The 21,211-nt window shown below is 42.5% G+C and overlaps 1 protein-coding gene across 1 annotated transcript in view; it reads right to left on the reverse strand.

Annotated features, from left to right (window-relative positions):
* The window catches only part of DIS3L2 (DIS3 like 3'-5' exoribonuclease 2), a 390,397-nt gene extending 385,328 nt beyond the window's left edge, over positions 1-5,069 (reverse strand). Inside the window, exon 1 of the mRNA XM_017886189.1 lies at positions 4,892-5,069. The gene's annotated coding sequence lies outside the window, so the exon portion shown is untranslated. The remainder of the gene's footprint in view (positions 1-4,891) is intronic.
* Between the last annotated feature and the right edge of the window lie 16,142 nt (positions 5,070-21,211).

The raw sequence follows: 21,211 nt of genomic DNA on the forward strand, positions 1-21,211 counted from the left end.
AAAAAAGTTTGTGTTTTGTTTTTGTTTTTTTTTTTGAGACGGAGTCTCCCTCTGTTGCCGAGGCTGGAGGGGAGTGACTTGATCTCAGCTCACTGCAAGCTCCGCCTCCCGGGTTTTCGCCATTCTCCTGCCTCAGCCTCCCAAGTAGCTGGGACTACAGACGCCCGCCACCTCGCCCGGCTAGTTTTGTTTTGTATTTTTTAGTAGAGACGGGGTTTCACCATGTTAGCCAGGATGGTCTCGATCTCCTGACCTCATGATCCACCCGTCTCAGCCTCCCAAAGTGCTGGAATTACAGGCTTGAGCCACCGCACCCGGCCAAAAAAAAAAGTTTTTTAACTAGCTGGGCATGGTGGCTCATGCCTATAGACCCAGCTACTCAAGGGGCTCAGGTGGGAAGATCACTCAAGACTGGGAGTTCAAGGTTACAGTGAGCTATGATCACACCACTGCACTCCAGCCTGGGCAGCAGAGTGAGAATCTGTCTCAAAAAACCCAGGTGCGGTGGCTCACGTCTGTAATCCCAGCACTTGGGGAGGCCAAGGCGGGTGGAGTGCTTGAGGTCAGGAGTTTGAGACCAGCCTGGCCAACATGGTGAAACCCCATCTCTACTAAAAATACAAAAATTTAGCCAGGCGTGGTGATGTGAGCTTGTAGTCCCAGTTACTTGGGAGGTTGAGGCTGGAGAATTGCTTGAGCCCAGGAGGCAGAGGTTGCAGTGAGCTGAGATTGTGCCACTGCACTCCAGCCTGGGCAACAGAGTGAGTCTCCGTCTCAAAAAAAAATAAAGAAGAAGACTTCTGGTCAAGTCTCCACCTCCCTGACATCACCAAAATTGGCATAGATGGCCAGACCTCAGAGGGATCTATTCACTCATTCTAGGCCCAGTTTTACTTGTACTCATGCTCAATAGTATTTTGTTTCATGAAACTCCTCCTGTAAAACAAAAACTTTTGAAGGATAAAATAAAAGGACAGGCTGGGCACGGTGGCTCACATCTATAATCCCAGAACTTTGGGAGGCTGAAGCAGGAGGATCGTTTGAGCCCAGAAGGTCGAGGCCGCAGTGAGCCGTGATCTCACCACTGCACTCCAGCCAGGGCAACATGGACATGGCATCAGAGGGTCTGCTTTGACTACAGCACTGTTTTCTTCCTGTGCTTCTTGTAGATATCAGTTAAAATGTCATTTCGGTGATCTCTCTAAAACACTTGTCACAGCCACAGTTTTGCATTTGTGTAATTATTTAAGTATCATCTGCAGAGGACAGGGATCATATGTGCATTCACTCTCCCCCATCTCCAATGCCAAGCATAGTGCCTAGTACCAAGTAAGCACTCAAATATTATATTTGTTGATTAAGTGAATAAATGAACACTAAGTCTATAAGAAAGCAACAAAACATCTTTTAAGAGGACTTAAGAGTTGCATCATCTTCACAAATGTATCTTTGGTGGATGCCCAAAGCAGCTGAGCCCCCTTATTAAACTCAAAAAAAAAAAAAAAAAAAAAGTCAATTCAGATGTCTACATAAATTGCTCTGGCCTTCAATGTCTCAAGGCAAATGCTGAGCATCAAAGGCTGATAGGCTAAGCACACACACCCTCTGTATATAAAGCATACCTACTGGTTGCTAAGTAACAGTTGTTTTGGTATTTCCTGATACTGCTGCTGCTACATAGGAAGCACTTCGGAAATACCAGTTAAATAAAAAAGACCAACACTTCACAAGACTCTTGAGTATGAATGAAACAGTAACTATACTTAAACTGTGGTGTTTCATATAAACCTAACACCAAATGCAGAAGCAAAGAATCTCTAAGTGGCAAAGCCCTCAGCTAGTATTTTAGATCTCGCACAGGAAAATGCCATCTAGATTTGTACTAAGACTATTTGAAAGAAATAGATCACAAATCAAGTGACCTAAAAGCATTAAATAAGAACTTCAAAATGCCACATGGAACTATTTCCCAAACTCTTAAGAATATAAAGAAAGGAATTAGGACTTCCTGTCCCCTCCAATACAAATACAAATTATATCTGTACTTTAGAGACAAATCAAGTCCCATTTCATCCATAAATGACTTCTCCACCCTCTGACCTACTACAGCACTTAAAATCTGTACCACATATTTTGCATTTAAACGAATGTTCATTTTATTGCTTTCCTAATAATTTCATGTGTGCAGTCTTTTATTTCTTTTATATCCTTTAAAGTGTATAATGCTGTAGATGCGTAATAAATATTTATTAAATTGGAATGAAATTACAGTTTTGAATGAATTTTGGTATACTCACACATTTTATTCCCAAATAACATCATTTCCAAAATGGTTCACATGCCTCAGTTTTAGCTCCATCATCATCAGATTAAAATAAAGTCGTTATCCAACCACGTTCAAATAAGGCTTACAGTTTTCTTAGTATCACTCATTCAAACTCAAATCAGGGGAGGTTTTCCAGTGCCATAGTGTCTTTTGAAGTCTAAGTCCAGGCTATTAACAACACCTGCCCCTACTTTCTTCAATGCAGCAAATTTCACTTGAAATATTTCTCAAACCTAGTCAGTCTTAGGAAGATTTCCTTCTGCAGAAAACTTGTAAGACACAAAGTCTAAGCTCTAGAATATACTAACCACACCTCACTCACAATTGGGAAGCAAATTCCCCAGAAAAGGATCAGTTCAAGATGTACAGTTAAATGAGTCTCACACCTATAGAACCATGGAACAGAACTGAAAACTCAGAAATAATGCCACACACCTACCATCTGATCTTCAACAAGCTGGCAAAAGCAAGCAATGGGGAAGGGACTCCCTATCCAATAAATGGTGCTGGGATAACTGACTGGCCATACGCAGAAGAATAATACTGGATCCTTGTATTTCACGATATACATAATGGGTTAAAGATTTAAATGCAAAGACCTCAGTCAGGCACAGTAGCTAATGCCTGTAATTCCAGCACTTTGGGCGACTCAAGGCAGATCTCTTGAGCCTAGGAGTCAGAGACCAGCCTGGACAACATAGTAAAACCACATCTCCACAAAAAATACAAAATTAGCCGAACGTGGTAGTGCACAACTGTAGTCTCAGCTACTCGGGAGGCTGAGGTGGGAGGATCACTTGAGCCTGGGAAGTCGAGGCTGCAGTGAGCTGCAGTCACTCCACTACACTCCAGCCTGGGTGCCAGCGAGGCCCTGTCTCAAAATAAAATAAAATAAAATAAAATAAAATAAAAGACCTCAAACTATAAAAATCCTAGAAGAAACGCCAGGAAATACACTTCTTGACACTGACCTTGGCAAATTTTTGGCTAAGTCCCCATAAGCAACTGCAGCAAAAACAAAAATTGACAAGTTGGAACTAATTAAACTAGAGCATCCGCACAGCAAAAGAAATTATCAACAGAGTAAACAGACAACATACAAAATGGGAGAGAATATTCCCAAACTATGCATCTGACAAAGGTCCAATATCCAGAATCCCTATGGAACTTAAATCAACAAGCAAAAAACAAGCCCATTTTTAAAAATGGCCAAAGGACATGAACAAACACTTCTCAGAAGAAATACAAAAAAAAAAGATCACAACATATAAGCAGCCAACAAATATATGGAAAACATGATCATGACTAATTATCAGAGAAATGCCAATCAAAACCACAGTGAAACACCATCTCATACCAGTCAGAATGGCTATTATCAAAAAGTCAGAAAACAAGCCCTGTTAGGCTCCGTTGAGAAGGGAACACTTACACACTTTTGGTGGGAATGTAAATTAGTTCAGCCACTGTGGAAAGCAGTTTGGAGATTTCTCAAAGAACTTAAAAAGCCACCATTTCACCCAGCAATCCCATTTCTGAGTATATAACCAAAGGAAAACAGACCATTATACCAAAAAGACATATGCACTTGTATGTTCACGGCTGAGCTATTCACAACAGCAAAGACAAGGAATCAACCTAGGTGACCATCAATGGTGGACAAAAAAATGTGGATGTACCCTATGGAATACTATGCAGCCACAAAAAAAAAGAGAAAATCATGTCCTTTGCAGCAACACAGATGGAGCTGGAGGCCATAATCCTAAACGAATTAGCACAAGAACAGAAAACTAAATACCATATGTTCTCACTTATAAGTGGGAGCTAAACATTGAGCGCACTTACAAGTGGGAGTAGAAACACTGAGCGCCCATGGACATAAACATGGGAACGGTACACAGTGTAGACTACTGGAAGGAGGGGAGAGATGGGGAGTGTGGGCTGAAAAACTGCCTACTGGGTTCTACGCTCAATACCTGGGTGCAATACACCCAAGTGAGTAACCTGCATGCGTATCCCCCATATCTAAAATAAAAGTTTAAATTATTTTTTTAAAGAGTCTCTACGATCAATAAAGCACAAAAAGTATATCACTGTGGAAAGCCCAAACGTCAAGAACATGTTATAATTAAGAGGCTGCCATTCAAGATTCCCAAGGCTCCCCATCCCTGCCAGTTCCGAAACATCTCAATCAAGACCCTTGAGAACGCATCCACAGGTGACCCGAGCCTGGGGAAGCGTCCTCTCTACAGCAACAGGCTCTAATTCTGGTCTCGCTCCCCTCACACCATCCTAGGCTACAAAGGCCCTGGCGCTATAAGCGCGGCCTGGGAGGCCGGGTCGGTCAGGAGCGGAGAGTGGGGAGCTGGGGACACTGAGGGAGATGCCGGACAGGGAAGACGCGTGGGCCGGGGAGCAACGCCAGAGGCGGAAGACGCTCCTCTCGGGCCGCCACCGCAGGTGCCTGGCGAAGCGCCGCGGAGCCCCCCAGAGGCCAGACCCCAGGTCGTTCCCGAAGGGGTCGTGCAGCAGTAGGCGGTGTAGGGGGCAGGCGGGTGAGGGCCTCACCGTTTCTCCCCGGAGGCCGGCGCCGCCGCAGTCCCGCAGTTGCTAAGGAGAATGCTCTTCCGGGTCACGGGCGCGGCGTTCTAGAGAGCGACGGTGGCCGGGCGAGGCCGAGAGCGAAGCGCGCGGGGCGTGTGCTCGGTGGAGGAGCTAATAGTCGGCGGTTCAGCTGCCGTAAGGGCGAAATGGCCAGGCCAGGGACCGCTGCGCCTTCTCCGGCCTCCCTCGTGGGGACAACTGTCTGCAACGGTTGGCTCCCAGTGGGCGGCCTCTGAGACGCCTTGTGCCAGGCGCCGGCTGGCTCCGCGCCCCTCTCACACCGGCAGGAGCCTTCCAGACCCGGCTCCTGAACCTCCAGGCTCTGCTCCACTGGGCCAGGTCTTACACGGCAGACGCCGCTGGCCCCTTTCCTGTGACAAGGCTTTGCTTATTCTTTCGTTTACTCACTGCTCATTTATTGGACAACTGCTTGGGGCGAGGTGATTTGCAGTGCTGGCACTGGGGATACAGAGATGGGCAACCCCGCGTGGTCCCTGCCCTCAGGATGCCAGGCTGATGGCAGAGCAAGCAGATGCCGTCCCCAGGATGATCGGAGGAAAGGAGACTAGGGGAGCCTGCCCAAGGGGCCCACCCCCACATGGGTGGGGAGCAGCTGATGATGGAGACGTCGACCTAGTAGAAAGGGCAGGGAAGAGGGTTTCAGGTGAGAGAAGAAGCGCAGTTGAGAAAGCCCCTGACAGTTCAGTGTGGCCCGCCCAGGGAAGTGTGGAGAGGAGACAATCGCTAAGCTCGGGACCTAGGAAACACCAATATTGTAGATGTGAGCAAAGGAAACGGAAATCCAAAGAGCAGCCAGAACGTTCGGGAGAGCTCAAGAGGAAAAAATGCCAGTGAGGAGATGGCCGCCATTCTCAAGCTATGGAGATCCAGTGTCCATTGGTGACCATAGAAAACTCAAACTTCCCTTTGGGAGGCCGAGGTGGGCGGATCACCTGAGGTCGGGAGTTCAAGACCAGCCTGACATGGAGAAACCCCGTCTCTATTAAAAATGCAAAATTAGCCGGGCGTGGTGGCACATGCCTGTAATCCCAGCTACTCGGGAAGCTGAGGCAGGTGAATCGCTTGAACCTGGGAGATGGAGGTTGCGGTGAGCCGAGATCGCGCCATTGCACTCCAGCCGGGGCAACAAGAGCGAAACTCCGTCTCAAAAAAAAAAAAGAAAAAAGAAAAATCAAACTTCCGAGACCAGTCTGGGGAACATGGCGAAACCCCATTGCACTACAGAAAAAAAAAAAAGGGGGTAGGGAAGGAGATACGGGAGGGTAGGGCAGGCAGGGCAGAGACCAAACTTCGGAAATAGAATGTGGACAGATGCTTGAGTCTGTATGGAGTCCACCACCATATGCTCCATATTGAAACAAGGAAAAGAGATTAAATTGTTCCTATATTTCTTTTTTGCTTTTTTTTTTTTCTTTTTTTTTTTTTTTTTTTTTTGAGACAGACTCTCGCTCGTCCGCCCCAGGCTGGAGGGCAATAGTGCGATCTCAGCTTCACTGCAACCTCCAACTCCTGGGTTCAAGCAATGTATCCTGCTCAGCCTCCCTAGGTAGCGTGGAGCAGGCGCCCCACACCACGCCAGCTAATTTTTGTATTTTTAGTAGAGACGGGGTTTCACCGTGTTAGCCAGGATGGTCTCAATCTCTTGCCTACCTTGTCCCAAAGTGCTGGGATTTACAGGCGTGAGTCACCGTGCCATAGTCTAAGCAAATTCAGGGTTCCCCTTAATAATTGTGAGCTCCATGAAGGTGGAAAACTTTGCATCTGCAGTACCTGCCACACACATAAGCCTCAATCAATGTTTGCTTAAAGCCTAAATGAACCCAAGGAACCTTTGTTTTTTAATGTTCACACAGATCTTTCTAGAGCCCTCAGGAAAACTGTGATTTCAGCAAAACTTGTCTTTGAAATATAGAGGGTAGAGGAAGCCCAGCAAGGACAGGAGGCAGAGAGTGTCAGGGGTCCAGGAATTCAGTGGATAGGAGAAGGGCCAGTGGGGACAGGAAGGGGAAGACCCAGAAGAGGAAAAGAACAAAGGTTTGAAATAAAATCTGCGGCTGGACGAAGTGGCTCACGCCTATAGACGAAGTGGCTCACACCTATAATCCCAGCACTTTGGGAGGCCAAGGCGGGCTGATCACTGGAGGTCAGGAGTTTGAGACCAGCCTGGCCAACATGGTGAAACGCTGTCTCGACTAAAGATACAAAAAATTAGCCAGGCATGGTGATGGGTGCCTGTAGTCTCAGCTACTCGGGAGGCTGAGGTAGGAGAATTGCTTGAACCTGGGAGGTGGAGATTGCAGTGAGCCTAGATTGGGCCACTGCACTCCAGCCTGGGTGACAGAGCAACATTCCGTCTCAAAAAATAAACGAAATGAAAATCTGAGATTTCAGGACTAGAAATAGGAGGTAAAGCCAAGGAAACCAAAAATAATTAAAAGTAGGAATAGAGGAGCAAGGACACGAGCAGAGGAAGTAGGGCTGAGACCATTATTTTACTTAAGTTCAACGGACAAATCTCATTTTGATTGGTCATTTGTCAAAGTGTGATGCCTGCCTGTGTATAGGCTACAGGTCTAGGGTGGACATATCACTGTGCCCTCATTTTTTTTTGTTGTTGGGGGTGGGGGTACGAAGTCTCACTCTGTCGCCAGGCTGGAGTGCAGTGGTGTAATCTCGGCTCACTGCAACATTTGCCTCCCAGGTTCAAGCGATTCTCCTGCCTCAGCCTCCCAAGTAGCTGGGACTACAGGCACATGCCACCACGCCCAGCTAATTTTTGCATTTTTAGTAGAGACGGGGTTTCACAATGTTGGCTGGGATGGTCTTGATCTCTTGACCTCGTGATCCGCCCACCTCGGGGTCCCAAAGTGCTGGAGTTACAGGCCTGAGCCACAGCACCCAGTGCACTGTGCCCTCTTAAGTGATGTGAGCCCTGGCTTCCTCACGTGGGCTAAAGGAAGATCACAACATACTCTGGAGTACACTTGGGGCAGGAGGCTTGTCCCACTAGCATCGTTCAGTCCATTACTTCAGTATGTTCCTATTATAGCAGGTATTACAATAAGTTCCCTGAAAAGAGATAGAAGTAATGCTCTCTGAAAGACAATAGATCTCTCCATAACAAATGTGACAGGTTATCTGTGTCAGCAAACCGATAAATTCAAAATGTATGGCTGAAGAATTTAGAAACACCCAAATATGGGACAAGGGAGTTATCTTGGTCCTTTGGGAGTGCTATAACACAATACCATGGATTGAGTGACTTATGAACAACAGAAATTTGTTTATCATGGTTCTGAAGGCTGTGAAGTCCAAGATCAAGACACTAGCTGATTCCATCTCTGGTGAACCATTTCCTGGTCCATAGATGACCTTCTTGGCCTGTTGTAGCATAACAGGAAGAGGGCTAGCTGACTGGTCTCTCACAGGCCTCTTCTTAGGAGAGCACTAATCCCATTAGTAAGAGCTCCACTCTTATGACCCAAGTACTTCCCAAAGTCCCCACCTCCAAATACCATCACACTGGGATTAGGGTTTCAACATGTGAACTTTGAAAGAACACAGACATTCAGTCCATAACAGTCTGTTATGAAGTCCAAGGCTTTCTGGAAGTTTAGGGCTTATACACAGTTATGGTTGCCCCAGAACCTCTCAGTCCCAGTCTGACCTGAATTCCTAACCACCACCACCCCAACCCAGTCTTCTGGACTAACATCTACCCAGTCACAAAAGCAGACACCATGGGGGCATCCCTGACTCCACTTTCACTCATCACCATGCCCACACCCTAACAATCCAGTCCCTGAGCAGGTTCTGAGGATTGTCTCCTCCCCACCCAATTCCACTGCCACCAAGGACGGTGAAAGAAGCAAACAACCAAGCAACTCAGGGTCAATAACAAGTGTTGCAACCTCAGAGATGAGTCAAGGTGATAAAGGTGGGGTGTGTGTGTGTGAAAGTGTAATAACCAAATCAAACACCAAAACTCCAAGGAGATAAGATAGAATACATTCATTCAACATATTTTAGTTGCCTTTCACATGATAATTTTATCATAAAGGCAGTAAAAGATAATGAAAGGACTATTAAAAAGGGTAAAGAAAAACTAAGAATCAAACACATTCCAAGAACCAAAGTGAAGCAGGATTTGCTGGCCTTTTCAAGTCCCCGGTTCTGTTGAAGGATATGTTAAAGTGCCAGGAGCCTGGCCTTCACCATGGCTGAGAGTGCCATGGCAAATAGAAAAGGTGTCTCATCATTCCCATATCCACTTGTTTTTGGCGTCCTCAACTACAACAACTACACCCACCCAGACCACTAATTCCAACGTATAATTTTGGTCTGATTAAAATCTATTTTTGCTCTTCTCTCAATTTAAACGTAATGTTTAAAAAAAATACATTTTCTTTTTTCTCTGTATAGTGTTCCTTTTTCTCTTAAAATTTTTTTTTCTTTTTTGAGACGGAGTCTTGCCCTGTCACCAGGCTAGAGTGCAGTGGCGTGATCTCAGCTCACTGCAACCTCTACCTCCCGGGTTCAAGCTATTCTCCTGCATCAGCCTCCCAAGTAGCTGGGACTACAGGTGTGCACCACCATGCCCAGCTAATTTTTGTATTTTTAGTAGAGACAGGGTTTCACCATGTTGGCCAGGATGGTCTGGATCTCTTGATCTCGTGATCCGCCTGCCCCAGCCTCCCAAAGTACTGGGACTACAGGCATGAGCCACTGCGCCCAGCCTTAACTTTTAAAATCTAAATCCTATGAGAATATTTCTTTTTCTTTGGCTTCTGAGATCTTAGCTTAATTTCTCTTTTACCTTCTAGCTCCTATTTAAAATGTCATCTTTTTAAATATTTTAACCTGTTAATTTTATTTTATGTGGATGTTATCAACATATTTTGCTTAACCTTTTAGGTTTAATTTTTTGTTTGTTTGTTTTCTAGTGCTTTCCTCTTTATTTTCTTTTTAATTTCATATACACTACTTTAAAAGTGGATTTTATGCTTGAACCCAGGAGGCAGAGATTGCAGTGAGCTGAGATTGTGCCATCGCACTTCAGCCTGGGAGACAGAGCTGTCTAAAATAATAATAAATTAAAGTGGATTTTAGAAAATTCCCTGATTTACAGTGTTGTCCTTTCTATGTTTTATTCACACGTTTTAGCTTTAAATCTGTCTTAATTTTATACTCTGTCATCATCCTATTTTATCTTTTCTTTCTCCTGTCTTCCATCTTGCATATTTTTTCTGGTTTTGAACTTTCTCTTTTAATCACAGATACATCTCACCAGCTACAAGTGGCATCTAATAACTTTTACACTTTAAAAGAGAAAAAAAAAATGGCATTCAATTCACAAAACCCAGAATGCTTGTACCTTTGTTTTGTTGGGGAATTCACTGAAATGGGAGGTACGAGATTTTACTTTCTTCTGTACCTTACTGCCTGCCAGAGACCAGCCTCATATGTAGCTGGTATAACAAAAAGGGGCTTCTTGTGTTGCAAATTCAATATAGCAGCAATTCAGCGTAACAGTTAGGACAGAGGGAGCCAAACTGCTGGGTTCAAATCTAACTGAACCAGTTACTCACTGTGTGTGACCTTGGACAAGTTACTCGACCTCTCTGCCTGTTTTCCTTGCCTGTGGAATGTAGATAATGATAGTCGTATCACCTCATGAAGTTGATAAGAGATTTAAATGAGTCAATGCATGTAAAGTACTTAGAACAGTGCCTGAGCACATTATGAATATATATTTGCTAACATTGACATTTAATAAGAAGTAGTCACTCTTAGGAGTGAAAAATGACTGCGTGGCCAGGCACAGTGGCTCACTCCTATAATGCCAGCACTTTGGGAGGCCAAGGTGGGTGGACTGCTTAAGCCCAGGAGTTCGAGACCATCCTGGACAACATGGCAAAACCCTGTTACTACCAAAACAATAAAAAAATTAACCAGGCGTGGTGGTGCAAACCAGGCTTGAGCCTGGGAGGCAGAGGTTGTGGTGAGCCAAGATCACGCCACTGCACTCCAGCCTGGGTGACAGAGCGAGACTCTCTCAAAAAAAACAGGACTATGAATTGACCATCCATAGGGATTGACCTATTTATTGATCCTAATTGACCATCCAATCCCTAATATGGATTAGGGGCCCACTGGAGCCAATCAGTTGAGCCAAGGAAACAGATTCACTTAGGGGAATTATGACTGCCCAGGTTGTAGGGACTGGGGGGTGTGTATGTATACTTATCTGGAGGGAGGTGGTAATTTCAATGAAGGGCATGTAGGCAGGGAGAAATAATAGTTGTATGTAGCATAGCCTGATAGCTCCACAAACGTGCATAGTCCAGTCTGAAAGCAGGGATATATAGTTGTAATAAAATGTAACAATCATATTTTAAAGCTGAATTTGCTGGTGTACAAAAGAAGGAAAAATAATAAAATATTTAACTGGAGAGAAAAGTTTTCAGAATACCCAAACAAAACCAAATGCAACCAAGAGGACCCGGTTAAGGGTTAAGAAGAGAGAGGATGAGTAAATGACTCCCAAAATTCTGTATTTCTATATAAGAAAGGAAAATGGTTTTGAGTTAGAACAGATAAGAAAAATGGGCGGGCGCAGTGACTCAACCTGTCATTCCAGCACTTTGGGAGGCCAAGGTGGGCAGATCACCTGGGGTCAGGAGTTCAAGACCAGCCTGGCCAACATGGCGAAATCTCATCTTTACTAAAAATACAAAAATTAGGCAGGCATGGTGAGGGGCACCTGTAGTCCCAGCTACTCAGGCGGCTGAGGCAGGAGAATCACTTCAACCTGAGAGGCAGATGTTGCAGCACGCTGAGATCACGTCATTGTATTCCATCCTGGGTGACAGAGCAAAACTCTATCTCAAAAAGAGAGAGAGAGAGAGAGAGAGAGAGAGAAAGAAAGAAAGAAAGAGAAGGAAGGAAGGAAGGAAGGAAGGAGAGAAAGAAAGGGAGAGAAAAAAGAAAAAGAAAGAAAGAAAGAAAGAAAAAAAGAAAGAAAGAAAGAAAGAAGGAAGGAAGGAAGGAAGGAAGGAAGGAAGGAAGGAAGGAAGGAAGGAAGGAAGGAAGGAAGGAAGGAAGGAAGGAAGGAAGGAAAGAAGGAAGGAAGGAAGGAAGGAGAAAGAAAGAAAAGAAAAGAAAGAAAGACAGAAAGAGAAAGAAAGAAAGAAAGAAAGAAAGAAAGAAAGAAAGAAAGAAAGAAAGAAAGAGAGAGAGAGAAAGAAGGAAAGAGCAAGAGCAAGAAGGAAAGAGCACAGGCTGTTTGGGGGTAGGTAAGTGAAGACAGAAAAACACGAGGAAATTGAGTTGTTCAAAAAATGTTACATTCGGCTGGGCACGGTGGCTCACACCTGTAATCCCAGCACTTTGGGAGGTCGAGGCGGGTGGATCACAAGGTCAGGAGTTCAAGAACAGCCTGGCCAACATGGTGAAACCCCCTCTCTACTAAAATACAAAATTAGTCGGGTGTGGTGGCATGTGCCTGTAGTCCCAGCTACTCGGGAGGCTAAGGCAAGAGAATCATTTGATTCTCCCTGGAGGTGGAGGTTGCAGTAAGCCAAGACCTCACCATTGTACTCCAGCCTGGGCGACAGAGAGAGACTGTCTAAAAAAAAAAAGTAAAATTCAATCTCACGTAAATGAATTTTAAAACACTTAAATGAATTTTAAAATGGAAATCCTATGTTAAGTTAAAGAGTAAACAAATAATTTTATTAACTGAGAAAAATACCAGAAAACACAATTACAACAATTATAAGATTACATGTAAATGGACTGAATTCTCCTATTTAAAAAATACAATTACAAACTAGATTAAAAAGACAAAATCCACACATGCATCTTATTTTAAAACACACAGGCCGGGCGCGGTGGCTCAAGCCTGTAATCCCAGCACTTTGGGAGGCCGAGACGGGNACTTATTAGCCCACCTCTCCCCACCCATCTTGTTTTATCACACATTACTCATGCTTATCTCCTTCCCATACTATAATTTACGTTAACGGGTCTCTGCAGACACTTTTCCTTTGCCTGGAACATTCTTCCTGTTGTTTCACATGGCTGTCTTGTACCCACCCTTCCATTCCTTCAGTTCTCAAAAAAATCACATATGACCTTTTCAGAGATCTTCTCCAACTATCCCATCTATTAAAAATACCATCAAGGCCGGGCGCGGTGGCTCAAGCCTGTAATCCCAGCACTTTGGGAGGCCGAAGGGCGGATCACGAGGTCAGGAGATCGAGACCATCCTGGCTAACCCGGTGAAACCCCGTCTCTATTAAAAAATACAAAAAACTAGCCGGGCGAGGTGGCGGGCGCTTGTAGTCCCAGCTACTCGGGAGGCTGAGGCAGGAGAATGGCGTAAACCCAGGAGGCGGAGCTTGCAGTGAGCTGAGATCCGGCCACTGCACTCCAGCCTGGGCGACAGAGCGAGACTCCGTCTCAAAAAAAAAAAAAAAAAAAAAAAAAAAAAAAAAAAAACACTTAAAGAAAAAAGAGAATAATTTAAAAGCCTCGCATAGATAAGTCATGTTTGCACAAAGCAAGTGTGGTGAGTCTCAACTTGACTGATTAAGTTATTATGTTCATCCCAGGAGTCCAGCATACCTAAGCAAGCCCAAAGCACCAGTGGGAGGACCCACTGGAGGTCTATTTGCATGAGGAGCCAGGCCGCTAGGAAAGAATTCCTTCTTCAGACAAAGCCAAACAGAAGACCAAGGTTAACAGGTCAGCATGATGTTTTGTGAAGCAGGGAGGCTGCAGAGAGGGAGAGCCCCCAAAACAGGATATTTGGCTTAAGGCAGCCCTGCTCTGTAGCTTTTCAACAGAAAGGAGCATTAGCAGGGGAGAGTACTGTTGGAGCGTGTTGGCATAAACTCTCAATAATACTCCATTCAATGGCCCCAACCACAGGCTCTGCCCCAGCTCTACTGAGGAATCACCAGCAAGTCCCTCCACCTCAGAGGCCTCCATTTTTTTCTTCTACAAAGAGATGTGATTGGACGAACTGCTCCAAAGAGGAAAAATTGGGAAACAAACAGCTTTCTCAAGTGTACCTGAAGCTTTTACAAAAATTAATTGCAATTTTGAAGACAAAGGTATTATTAGAAAATATTTCACACATTGATTCAGACTGCAATTCAATAAATTATAGAGAAAGGCAGTATACCACCATTTTGCACATGGCCAGATAAGAATGGAAGAAATACTCCATGATAGAACAACTGAGTTGAAAAGGCAGTGCGAAATATAGAGACATTAAAACCAAAAAAGATAAGAGGTACATGGTCAAAGCTGTATCAGAGGAACTTTTGTATCTTTTCTTCCTATAAGAATAAGAAAGAAAGAGAAAAATAACTAGATCTACATCTAAATTTTTAAAATATATATAACAAATTGTAAAGGGCAGTAATAAATATGAAATCATAGAAATTAGAAAATATGCCAAATATGCAAAACTAAGATAAAAAGTAATATAATATTTACAAACCACTAATACTGAGGTATAATCAACTACGTACCCAAAAGAATATAAGGGAAACAAAATTTGAAAACTACATAATCATTAAAATTATTGGGAAATTCTATTCAAAGTTAAACTTTAATGAGTTTGAAATGTTAAAGGAAGTGAACAATTTTCCATGAAAAGTAACACAAGAAGAATAAGAAAACTCAGGTAGAACAACAGAGAAATTGGTAAAAGGGAAAGTTCAAGGAAGAAACAGAAAACTTATGCTATGAATATTTATAGAATGAATGAGTGGCTTTTCAGAAAAAGGTGCCTAGACATGATAATCTTATCATTAACATTTTCAATATTGAATAAATAAACAAAGATCCATTTCATTTTTGAGGCAAATGTGGTCATTTTCTATCTACTTGTAAACATAAAGATTACAGTAAAATTTTTTTAATTTTTAAATTCATACATAAAGTCACCACTTTTGCATACTTATTTTTATTTTATTCTATTTTCCTGTACTAGGACCATATATTTATGTTACATAGTTGCAGGATGTGCTGCTATTTTATATCCCTTCTTTTAGAAAGTGGTCAATATCTTCCATGTTAATTTTAGACTTTTTAAAACTTTTTTATTTTACAAATTATAAATACTCATTCGAAATAACTTCGATGATACATTTAATTATGAAGAAGCAACTAAAAATGTATGTGTAATTTTACCACCCAGAGATAGATGGACAGATAAATAAGTAGGCAGATAGACAGATATGCATACATACACATACAAACATTTGGATTGGAATATTCTTTCTTGAAATTTTAAAATTGAGATATAATTCACACAACATAAAATTCACCATTTTATTTTATTTTATTTTACTTTATTTTATTTTTTGGTAGAGGCAGGGTCTCACTCTGTCATCCAGGTTGGAGTGAAGTGGTGTGATCTCGGCTCCCTGCAACCTCTGCCTCCCAGGCTCAAGCAATCCTCCCACCTCAGCCTCCTGAATAGCTGGGATCACAGACTCGTGCCACTACATCTGGCTAAATAGTTTTTGTATTTTTTTGGTAAAGACAGATTTCATCATGTTGCCCAGGCTGATCTCGAACTCCTGAGCTCAAGTGATCTGCCCACCTCAGCCTCTCAAAGTGCTGGGATTACAGGCATAAAGCACTACGCCTGGCCAAAATTCACCATTTTAAAGTACACAATTCAGTGCCTTTTAGTATAGTCACAGTGTTATATAATCATCACCACAATTTTAGAATACTTTCAATCACATCATAAAGAAACCCTGCACTTATTAGCAGTCACCAGTCACTCCTCAGTTGCCTCCTGTCCTCCCAGCCCTAGACAACCACAAATCTACTTTCTGTTTCTGTGAATTTCCTTAGCCTGGACATTTTATATAAATAGAATCATATAATATGTGGTCCCTTGTGACTTGTTTTTTTCACTTAGCATAATGTTTTCAAAGTTCATCATGTTATAGCATGAATCAGTGCTTTATTCCTTTTTATGGCTGAATAATATTCCTTTATATGGGTACACCACATTTAGCTCATTCATTCATTAGTTGATGGACATTTGGATTTTTTTGTACTTTTCGGTTATTATAAATAATGCTGCTATGAACATTCATGCACATGTTTTTGCATGAGCATTTTTTTCAGTTCTTATGCATTCCATACCTAAGAGTGGAATTGCTGGGTCATATAAGCTGGATCATATGGTAACTACACCATTTGACATTCCCATCAGCAATGTATAAGGGTTCCAATTTCTCCACAATGGCAACAATTGTTATGTTTCATTTTTTTATTACAGCCATTCTGGTGAAATGTAAATCATCTAGTAAAGTAGTATTTCATTGTAGTTTTAATTTGGACTCCCTAATGGCTACTGATAGGGAACATCTGTTGTTTCATGTACTTACTGACCATTTGTATATCTTTTTTGGAGAAATGTCCTTCAAGTCTCTCACTCATAGTCTCATATTTCAGTTGAGTTATTTGTCTTTTTTATTGTTGAGTTGTAAGAGTTGTTTATATATTCTGGATACTAGACCCTTATCAGATTTGTAAATTTTTTCTCCCATTCTGTAGGTTATGTACAGTAATTACATTCCATTTTCATTATCTATCTTGATGCTGTCCTTTGATGAAACAAACAAACATTTTACTTTTGATGAAGTCCAAATTATTCATTTTTTTTGGTTGCTTTTGCTTTAAGTATTATATCTAAGAAACTGTTGCCTAATTCAAGGTCATGAAGATTTACAATTGTTTCTTTCTAAGCGTTTTATCATTTTAGCTCATACATTTAGATCTTTGATCCATTTTGAGTTCATTTTTATGTATGGTGTGAGATAAGAGTTCAACTTCACTCTTTTGCATATGGATATCCGGTTGTCCCAGTACCAATTATTGAAAAGACTCTTCCTTTCCCATTGAATGGTCTTGAGATCCTTTTTGAAATCAATTGACCATAGATGTATGGGTTTATTTCTGTCTCTTCATTCTATTACAGTGATCTATGTATCTATCCTTATGACAGTACCACACTGTTGTGGTTACTATAGCTTTGTACTAAGTTTTGAAATTGAGAAGTGTGGGTCTTCCAATGGAATATACTTTAATACTCCTTTATAACTTTTTCACTCCAAAAGTGTAGAAGTAGTCGCATCTACATATCAACAAATGCAATTCTGTAGCACCAATTTAAATAAACACATAGTATCCCACATTATGAATTTCCATTATTTATTATTTATATTAGTTATTTGAAAAAATTACACTATATTGTTGGACACATAGGTTATTTCCAATCTTTTATTATCATAAACAATGCTTAGTGAATATTCATGCAGATAAATCTTTGCACATGCATTAAATTACTTTCTTCAGAAAATGATTTTGTTTTCAAAGACTGTTATATTCTATTAAGTTTACTTCCAGTAGTTAACGTTCAATTTTTTAACATTATAAATAATGGGGCAATAATGGTTTTTGTATATTTGGTTCAGGTTCATTTGGACAATTTCCTTAGACATGTTATACAAGCTTGAGATTCCTCAATCAAAGGATATGAAGGTATCAATGACAATTGATATATATCAGTACCTATTTCAAATACATATTGTATCAATTTAATGCTGCCTCAAAACACCACACTTTTGTCAGAATTGGGTATAGTGTTTTTTTAAAACTAGTGATTAAAAATAGTGCCTCATTTACATTTTAATTACATTTCTATGATTACTACAGATGTTTGACTTCTCCTGGGTGCTGTAAAAGTATTTTCTTCTGAGTATATTTTTTTTTCATGATTTTTACCCAATTCTCTGTTAAGGCCTTCAATTCAACTAATTTGTAAAGTCTCTTATTAAAGTGCAGTGTTGCAAATTAAAACCACAATGAGGCCTGGCGTGGTGGCTCACACCTGTAATCCCAGCAGTTTGGGAGGCCAAGCCTGGCAGATCACTTCAAGTCAGGAGTTCAAGACCAGCCTGGCCAATATGGTGAAACCCCATCTCTACTAAAAATACAAAACTAGCCAGGCATGGTAGTACATGCCTGTAATCTCAGCTGAGGCAGGAGGATTACTTGAACCTGGGAGGCAGAGGTTGCAGTGAGCCGAATCATGCCACTGCACTCCAGCCTGGGCGACAAGAGCGAAACTCTATCTCAAAAAATTAAAAATAAATAAATAAATAAATAAATAAATAAATAAATAAATAAATAAATAAAATGGTATATATACCCAATAGAATACTATTCAGCCTTAAAAAAGAAAGAAGTCATGTCATTTGCAACATGAATGAGCCTAGAGGATGTCATACTGAGTGAAATAAAGCAAGAGCCAGGCACGGTGGCTCATGCCTGTAACCCCAATACTTTGGGGGGCCAAGGCGGGTGGAGTGCTTGAGCCAAGAACTTCGAGACCAACCTGGGCAACATGGTGAAACCCCATCTCTACAAAAAATTCAAAAATTAGCCAGGTGTGGTGTTGGACGCCTGTAGTCCTAGCTACTCAGGAGGCTGAAGCGGGAGGATCTCTTGACCCTGGGAGGTGGAGGCTGTGGTGAGCCATGTTTGTGTCACTGTACTCCAGCCTGGGTGACAGAGTGAGACTCTGTCTCAAAAAATAAATACATACATAATAAAGTTTTAAATAGCAGGCACAAAAAGACAAATACTTCATGATCTTACCTATATGTGTAATCTAAAAAAATTGAACTCATAGTTGTAGAGAGCAGAATGGTGGTTACCTGAGGTAGGGGTTGGGGAGGGACTTGGGGAGATGTCAGTTAAATAATACAAAATTTCAGATAGGAATAAGTTCTAGAGATCTATTGAACAGCATGGTAACTACAGTTACTATGTATTGTATACTTGAAAATTGCTGTAAGAGTAGATTTTAAACATGTTCTCTTCACAATAAAATAAGTATGTGAGGTAATGAGTATGTTAATTAACTTGATTTTGTCATTCCACAATGTGTACATATATCAAACATCATGTTGTACACCATAAATACATATAATTTTTATTTGTCAATTTAAATTTAAAATTTAAATAAATTATAAAATAAAATGAAATAACATGTAATACTATGTCCTATCATTCTTACTGCAAACAATTTCCTGCCCAATTTTTGCCTCATTTCTTTGTAATGTACAAGAATGGGGCATCAGCAGTCAGGGCATCGTACTGGCCTTAGAATGTTTATTTTGGAAAATGAAAGCAGGAGCTAAGCTGATTTTAGATGCTTCAAAAGCGGTCTTTTATTCTGCTTGTAGGATAATAGTCCTCTTTGTCATTTTCTGTATTTATTTTAGAAAGAAGCACTCAGTGCAGAACTCAAAAGGCACGAAAGGATAGCCAGCAAAAAGACCTGTCCCCATTCCCATTCAGCAGCACCCATCCTGGCATCCACTGTCCGTCCATCTGTCCAACTGGCATTTTCTTGGTTTCTAATCTATAGAGGTAATAGGTCCTGTGGTTCAAAAAGGTTGAAAACCCACCTCTAGCACCTGACAGGCTTGTCCTTGGGTCAAGCCTTGGTTTTCTTGGTTTTCTCCAAGGCTTTCATTTCTGCAAAATGGGGACAGTGATCATTACCTCATAATGATTGAGAAGATGTATATAAGGTGCTTGGCAGAGACCCAGGTCCTATGGTACCTCTGTGAACAAACCAGGCACGGCCTGTCATCAAGAGCTCTGCTCAAGCGTCGCTTTCAGGTCTACATCTTGGTTGCCCCTTCTTTTGTCCCCAACTATGGATCAGGCTATTTCTCTTGCTGCTGACCTAGAATCCTCCACGTCACTGCCTCCCGTGGTAGGACCAGGCCCCTCAGGCCCCTATAAGATAGAAGACTGGAGCTTTCTGCTGCCTCACACTGGCCGTGAAATTTGTTTTGTTTTGTTTTGTTTTGTTTTTGAGATGGAGTCTCGCTCTGTCACCCAGGTTGGAGTGCAGTGGCAAGATCTCAGCTCACTGCAACCTCTGCCTCCCAGGTTCAAGCAATTCTCCTTCCTCAGCCTCCCAAGTAGCTGGGATCACACGCGTGCACCACCAAACCTGGCTAATTTTTGTTAGTTTTAGTAGGGATGAGGTTTCACCCTGTTGGCCAGGCTTGTCTCGAACCCCTGACCTCAGGTGATCCACCCTCCTCAGCCTCCCGAAGTGCTGAGATTACAGGCATGAGCCACCGTGCCTGGCCCTGGCCGTGAACGTTTTAAACCAACTTCTCAGACTTCATATTCACCAGATTTATCTTGTCAGATGCAACAAAAACAGTTGTACTCTTGTCTCAACTTTATGGATGACAAGTGATCAGCCAGGGGGAAAATAAGATAAATAACAAACTCATTTGCCTTATGCTTGTGTTCTCCTTGAACTCTTCCTAAAAAACTGGCTGACATCTTCCCCACCAACTATACCTCTCTCTGCAGACAAGAGTGCATCTTCAGCCTGAAAATACCTGTATCCAAACACTCATTTACTGTTTAACAAAATGTTCTCATTGCGTTCCTGAACACAGTGAGGAAACTTGAGGGAGGGGAGCCTTCCGAGGCTGGAGGGGTTCTTCGAAGAGGCTGAGGAAGGGATGCTGGTGCACCTGACTTGGGGCAGTCCGGAGGCCAGTCTCTCCCTCTATTCCTGACTTCTATTCCTGATCAGGGAGCTACCACGTATGAGATGACAAAGCTGTCCCCAAACTTCCCAGCCTCAAGAAGAGGCTGAGGGCTTTCCCCACCTCAACCCCAAGTCTGTTCCACCCACATATTCAATATCTGAAGCGCAGGCAGCCCGGCCAAGGAGAGGACCACCTTCAACCTCTGCAGGCACAGGAGAGTCGAGCTTTCTCCAGGTCACAGGAACCGGACCAGCGGGATCTTGGGGAACAGCTATGCCAAGAACTGGGGGCTTAGTGGAAACCCAGCTGCAAAGCCCATCACCCTGTGTATACCGCCAGGACATCGCCAGAGTGGTTCCCTGAGCCTGAGGTTTTCTCTGGGACTGGCTGTGAGGGTGCTTCCTAGAGGGGAAGCTTGTTCATCTTGGCTCACAGCCTGGCCTGTGACCCGTGTGACTCTGGCCGGTAAGCGGGGAATCCTCAGTGCAGCAGCAGGAGGCACCCACCGGCGACCTGGTTGTTCTATCCAAAAGATGCCTTGTGAGTATGTGTATGTTAGCTCTGATTCGTGCATGGGACTTTTTAACAATGCACTGGTTTTATTTATTTATTTATTTATCTCCCAGGTTCAAGA

The sequence above is a fragment of the Rhinopithecus bieti genome, unplaced genomic scaffold (genome assembly GCF_001698545.2).
Source record: "Rhinopithecus bieti isolate Rb0 unplaced genomic scaffold, ASM169854v2 scaffold_13704, whole genome shotgun sequence".
Taxonomy (NCBI): Eukaryota; Metazoa; Chordata; class Mammalia; order Primates; family Cercopithecidae; genus Rhinopithecus; species Rhinopithecus bieti.